The following is a 6682-nucleotide window of genomic DNA, read 5'->3' as shown; positions in this document are numbered from 1 at the left end:
GAGTGAGAGACATATAGAAGATCGGGAGAGAAGGGAGTAGATAAGGATGAGAGGGGAGGAGATAAGGAAATGGATAAGTGAAGAGAGAATATCTTCTAACTAGCCTCAACCCATGTGGTATGCTTTATTAACCTATGCATAATTATTATAAATATTTTATTGATAATGTCAACAAAAAATAAAATTGACAATTGATATATGGCTAATTAGTATAGATTTTATTGACCTTTAGCTAAATAACCTTTTATTTAAATTAGCCCAAAATTGAAGATTAGTTTCATCAAGTCTACTAATATTTTTATGAGGAATGCTAGAGATATCATATAATTGTATCACATGTATGTACCACATAACTTGCTGCATTATAAAGTACACTAATATGGTATAGAAATATGATCTCCTCGCATTTTCCTAAATTTATTTAGATAAAGGGTACTAGTGCCTTTTTATTCCAAAGGGTACAATGGGTATTTCAAGAATACACATCAATTAGGTCAAAACTGCAATAACAAAATAACAAATACTCACGTTTCTATGTCTAATTTTATTCAGCTATATAGAGGTGGAGGTATACATTGTGGAGCCAAAAATAATCTAAAAATTATTGAGATGACACGTGAATTTTTTTCCGAAGAAGACAAGAATGCTCTCATTAAATGGCCAGGGAACACAAATATTCCCACTTGCAATTCAACATCCCTGAAGGCCTAAGCAGTTGAATACGACATCACCAAGCTCCCTTGCGCATGGCATGAAGGAAAGGTCAAAGGAATTAAAAATATGATTAATCACAAAATCCTATCTTTAATACATTCCTGATTGAAGATCAATTCAAAAACAAGTAAGGAATCCTTATCACAATCAATCAAGGATATTTACTTCATCATGACAATTTATTATCTTCTAATTAATATCTCTGGAATAATTCTTTCCTTATCCATCCAATGGATGACTCACTTTGGCCAATGGGAAGCTGCCACGTGTAGAACAAAACCCTACACCTAGGTTGGCCACCTCCTTATGAATTCCTTATCTCCACCAAGTTTTGGTAAGCTTTTTACTATGCATAAAAACCCTAAATGCTCACTTTTTTTTTCGGAGAAACTAACTTAGGCATCGAAGAAACTAACCTAGGTGGCTTTGGTCCTTGATTGAAGGTGTTAGCGCTTGAAAAAGGCTCTCACATTCCCTTTTCCAATTTCCTATTACATATGTCACACCCCAAAAATCAAGATGTGAAATTAAGAGAAATAAATAGAACCAAGTGGTTGTTTAGGTGTCATATCCCAGTCTCGACTCCGCTATAGCACGATATTGTCCACTTTGGGCTTACCATTCCCTCACGGATTTGTTTCTGGGAACTTAGACGAGAACTTCCCAGTGGGTCACCCATCCTAGGACTGCTCTCGCCTGAACTCGCTTAACTTCGGAGTTCCGATGGAATTTGAAGCCAGCGAGTTCCCAAAAGGCCTTGTGCTATAGGGAGGGGAGCATGTACATATAAGGCATATCGTCCCCTTTCTGTTGATCGATGTGGGATCTTACAATTCACCCTACTTAAGGGGAACCTGGCGTCCTCGCCGGCACATTCATACCGAATGGCAGAGTGGCTCTAATACCATTATGTCACATCCCAGTCTCGACTCCGTCGTAGCACGATATTGTCCGCTTTGGGTTTACCATTCCCTTACATATTTATTTTTGAGAACTCAAACGAGAACTTTTCAGTGGGTCACCCATCCTAGGACTGCTATCGCCCAAACGCGCTTAACTTCGGAGTTTCAATGGAATCCGGAGCCATTGAGTTCTTAAAAGGCCTCATGCTATGGGGAGGGGAGCATGTACATATAAGGAACACCGACCCCTCTCCGCTGGTCGATGTGGGATCTTACATTAAGAGTGTAAAACAAATATTAACTAAAGATTATGTCAATGAAAAATTGAAACTCAACAAATATATTAAACCAAACTACAAAGGTAACTTTAAGAATTAGAGTTAAGGACCTCTTGCTGTAATACAAACTGCAAAAATGATCTATACAGTAAAATTCACTAAAAATAACTCGTCAAATAAAAAAGTATGAAAATTTCCAGATCCAAAGTAGAGCTATAACGCTAACTTGTTTAAAAATTTAATGGTTTTTGAGTTTCGAAAGTACAGTAAAATTTAAGTCCAAGACAGTTATGTTGCTGTTTGTTTTAGAGGAAAAAAAAAAAAAACTTCAGCAGCCTCGATCACTTTAAAAGTCTTTGGAAATGAAATCGATTCCGTTCTAAGAAAAGTGAAAATAAATAGTAGATAATCAGCCACAAGTTTGAATATAACCAAATTTCATAATGGTTCTCAAAATGTAACAGATCAAGCCTCACAGATTTTAACGAGTTCACCAAAGAAACTTCAAGGCTTCTTACAAGAAAAACATGTTCAGGTCATTTGATAAAAATAAACATGAGCAGAAATTATGAATGTCAAAAGACAAGTGATCAAATGTTACATGGTTCACATTGCCCTGGTAAGTGGAGACTCATTGTGGCCCATGTCATCTTAATTTACAATGCTACAAAAGGGTCATTTACAGACTAAGACTAACTAGACAAAATACTTTCGCAGCTCACCCAAAAGATATATACGTTAGGACTCCTTTCTACTAGTCCACAATAGAGCTGCAACTCAAAACTCAGGTAGTCAACCTTACACCACCTGAAAATACATTTTTAGAAAAACAGGTGAGCATAAAATGCCCAGTAGGGGTTTTCCGGTAAGTCCATAGTCATTTAAATTCTTGGTGCATGCCGAAAAATGATAAGAGCAATTTAGAAACATTCACATCCACTACTATGTAATTCAACAACGAAAATATGCTCTAAAAATGATTGGAAATAAACATACAATAGAAAAACCAAAGTTTCAGAGCACTAGTAGCTTTGATAACAACACGGCACACGACACACAGTTCAAAAGCATTTCTATTGTTTTAAGAACAACGGAGCCATTATCATTTAAAGAAAAATAGCACAACTAATCACAAACATTTTCTTGTATCACTAACAAGTGATTAGCAGATTGAAAAGAATCGTAGTATACCTAGCCAATATACATCACACATATTTATAACATTGATAACTCATTCTCGTAGCCCCTAGATGGAGCTTCCCTTGGGGAACATTGGGTCATTGTACCCATTATCTAACAATTTCACGGTTCATTGTACCCATTCATACATTTCACAACATTCTCATTGCAGATGTATTATACTACTTTCCATCTACTTTCACAGTCAAAGATTCATCTCAACATGCTTCAAAATTTCATAACGAGTAAAATAAAAGGCATGCACATAAAAAACACAATCTTGAAAAACCTTTTTACTTTAAACACACCATAGTTGTAGAAAGAAAATTAAAGTCATTAGAATCAAACCATACTGAAACATCTGCTTCATTTCTTTCACTTAGTCGAAAACGGAAAAGCATTTTAGCAAGCTCGAAATGGAGCTAGAACGCCAACAATTCCTTCATCAAACCAAAAGGAAAAAATCCAAATAAAAACCAAATATTTTTTTTTATATTAAAACACCCCTACCTCAACAAAAATTGTTGATGTTCAACTCCCACGGTGTTTGTCGACCTGCTCCGTAGTCACCTGATATCCTTCTCTTCCATATCTATGAGTAAGAAAAATCATTACTCACTGGTTGTACAAAATACCAGACCAACAAACCCTAATTCAAGCTTAATTGGGGACTTTAATCAAGCACTTAGTGCTCATCCTTAAAACTATAACATGGAAAATGATACTTTCAATTTTCCTACTCCCACCAAATCTAATTCAAAGGTTATCTAACCAAATAGCTAATAAATTTCAATGTAAGAAATAGATACCTCTAATGGAGACGAAGGAAGGAATCTTACTAGTCCAAATCTTCACAAGCAAAGGAAAAGAAAACTAAGTTCCTCCTCCTAAAATTTTGGCAAGAGCTAAAAGAGAGGAACCTCTTCATCTCCCTCGGTTGAAGAAGAAAGCAGCAAGAAAGAGGGTTTTCTAGAACAATAAACTTTCCCTTTTTTACTTATTTGTTAACGTAAGCACCAAGATGACAACAAGATGAAATCGTAGACGTATGTTGCTACTTCATGATCCTTTGAGATCGCCATCTTCATAGCCTCAATTCTGACTTCTTTCTTATTGTCTTGGAAGAAGTATGTCATCCCTAGCATGTACAAGGCGTAGGAATTGCCGCACTCCCTACACCATTTCAAGAACTTGGAGACATCTTCCTTATTGGTCCATGAAGTAAGGGGGTTGAAGCCTTCAAATTCCCTAATGTTGACGTGTTCGAATAAGTGGTCGTCTTGAACGATTTGGTTGAACTTCTTGCACACCATCTCTGCTGAAAACAGGTACCGGGACGCAACCTTTATCAGTTTTTGGAGAAGAAGTTCGTTGGGAAGAGATTGTATGGGTGTTGAGGTAGTTTTGGCTTTCTTCATCTTTTGGACAAGAACTTGTGCTTTTGCTGTTGCTTTTGGTTTGAAAATTTTGTGGTTTTGACTTTGTATGGGCGTAGAGATGGTTTTGGTTTTAAGAAGTTGTGGTTTTCAAATAAAACACAAACCCTTATGAATACAACTTAAATATATGGTTTGTATCTTTTGGACAATTAGGGGAAGAGATATGACGGTTTGCAACAATTTCACCTTGGAAAGGAATGGTTCTGATACGAACCTTTTTATGGTGAAGTTACAAATATCCCCGTTCAAATACCCCCAACAATCATATCTTTCACAATTAATTAAAAAGTTTTATTTTTTCTTTATTAATTAATTAATCTATTTCACTACAATAATATGTATATTAGTACACCAAAGTTACGGTATACCTTCACACATGATTACACATATTATGAAAACCATGTTTTCATAATCGTATTCCAACACAAATACATGAATTATAAGATCAGTATTCTAGAATAATGGCCAATTGTTGGGTATATATACAAATCCCTGTTAATTATACATACAAAATCATGTTATCATAATCATATTCAAACACAAATACATGAATTATATGTACATTATATGCACATGTTATGCACATTATATGCACATGATATGTAACAAACTCCTTGACCATAGAGTTGCTTATGGATTTCTAAGACACATTAGGATGGTCAATTTTACTCAAATAGGAGAGATGGAGTTTTAAGGTATATATGAAAAATTAGTATTGAATCGATTATATCATAAGAATAAAACTTGTTTACGAGCTTTAATAAAAAAAAATTACCGCATTAAATTAGAATAAAAAATTAAAGTCATGACTCAAAACTATATTACTATGACATTTTCTTTGAACATAATTAGATCTAGGGATTCATTAGATCTTCCTCTAAATTGTATAGAACCAAAAAGGAATAGAATTCTATATGGTAAAACATAAGGCTGGATATAGGAAAAAAAAACAAAAAAAGATGTAAAACCCATCAAGTTTCGAACCCATGCGTTGTTGAAACTACCAAACTATACTCACTGACATGATGCTGAATATTGTTTATACTTGCACACCATTAATATATATTACAAAAATTGTAGGATGGCATGGACCAACCCTTCCATCCATGTTGCTTCGCCACTGATCAATTTCCCTAACCTATAGTATTATATTATATGTTGGAAATGAAGTAGGGAGTGTGAGATTTGATAATAGACTAACATATATGTTGAAAATGAAGTAGCCTAGGATTCCTACAACTTTTGTAGGTCACATGCAATAAATCCTCACCACACAAACACTTTCAACACAATCTCTCTTTTACCCAATGAGTTTTCTTTCACATCAATGATACAGTTGTATAAATAGGCTTCTCACACTTATTTGCCACAACAATTATACCCATACCAAAAAGCGATTCCAATTCTCAGATAGCCAAAACAATTCACAACACCAAATGTCAAAGTTCAGACATGAAACTGAGGGTTCTAACCCCAAGTTCCATGGGTGGTACAACATGGAACCTTCTCCACTTTTAGGATCACCCAAGGCAAATCCTACATTATCGTTTAGCTTTGTCGACTTGGAGACACTGCTGAAAAGTATAGATCAGGTCTATGGGAGACTCAATTATGAGACGGATGCCGTTGAGTATTAGAACCATAAGCTAATGAAGGCAAAAAAAAAGCTTGTAGACCTCAACGGTAAAGCCAATGAAGCACTTTACTGTGCAAGCAAACAAAAAATGAAGGCTAACACATCTCGAGAAAGGACTCATCCCTAAATTTTAAATTGTAGCAGAAGCGTCGCAGCCATATTGAGTCGTACGAGCGTTCTTAGGAGGGAAAGATTGAAATGAAGGAAGAACACAACAAGGGGTTGAGGATTTTTGTGAGATAGCGAAGGGAAATGAGCCTTGTAAACCACAATGGGATTCTTTGACAATGAAGGAGGTCTCATCGTTTAATAAAATTTAGTATTGGTGATTGTTCGGTGAGCTTTATGCTTAATAGCTATGGTAGACTTAATTTGAAGGCTTAGATGTAATGTAGTTGTGCAATGTATTTGCAAACTATTATATGAAAATAAAAATTAGGACTATATGTATCCTTGTTATCTTTAGCGCCTACCATGTCATAAACTACATTAATATGAAGAGTATCAAATATGTAAATACGCACCATATACATG

General features: G+C 35.3%; 1 long non-coding RNA gene across 2 annotated transcripts; it reads right to left on the bottom strand.

Moving 5' to 3' along the window:
* Positions 1-2314: 2314 nt before the first annotated feature.
* Positions 2315-4712, bottom strand: LOC114821285 (uncharacterized). 2 transcript variants are annotated; one of them, XR_003768731.2, is made up of 3 exons: positions 3883-4712; positions 3584-3665; positions 2315-2701 (listed from the first exon to the last, which is right to left on the bottom strand). It is a non-coding gene; the product is annotated as an uncharacterized lncRNA (long non-coding RNA). The 2 variants fall into 2 exon arrangements; XR_011575781.1 differs by having other exon boundaries at positions 3913-4712.
* Positions 4713-6682: the final 1970 nt, after the last annotated feature.

This window comes from Malus domestica, chromosome 15, assembly GCF_042453785.1.
Source record: "Malus domestica chromosome 15, GDT2T_hap1".
NCBI classification, from domain to species: domain Eukaryota; kingdom Viridiplantae; phylum Streptophyta; class Magnoliopsida; order Rosales; family Rosaceae; genus Malus; species Malus domestica.
Note: the sequence above shows the minus strand (reverse complement) of the source record. Positions and strands in the feature narration are given on the sequence as shown.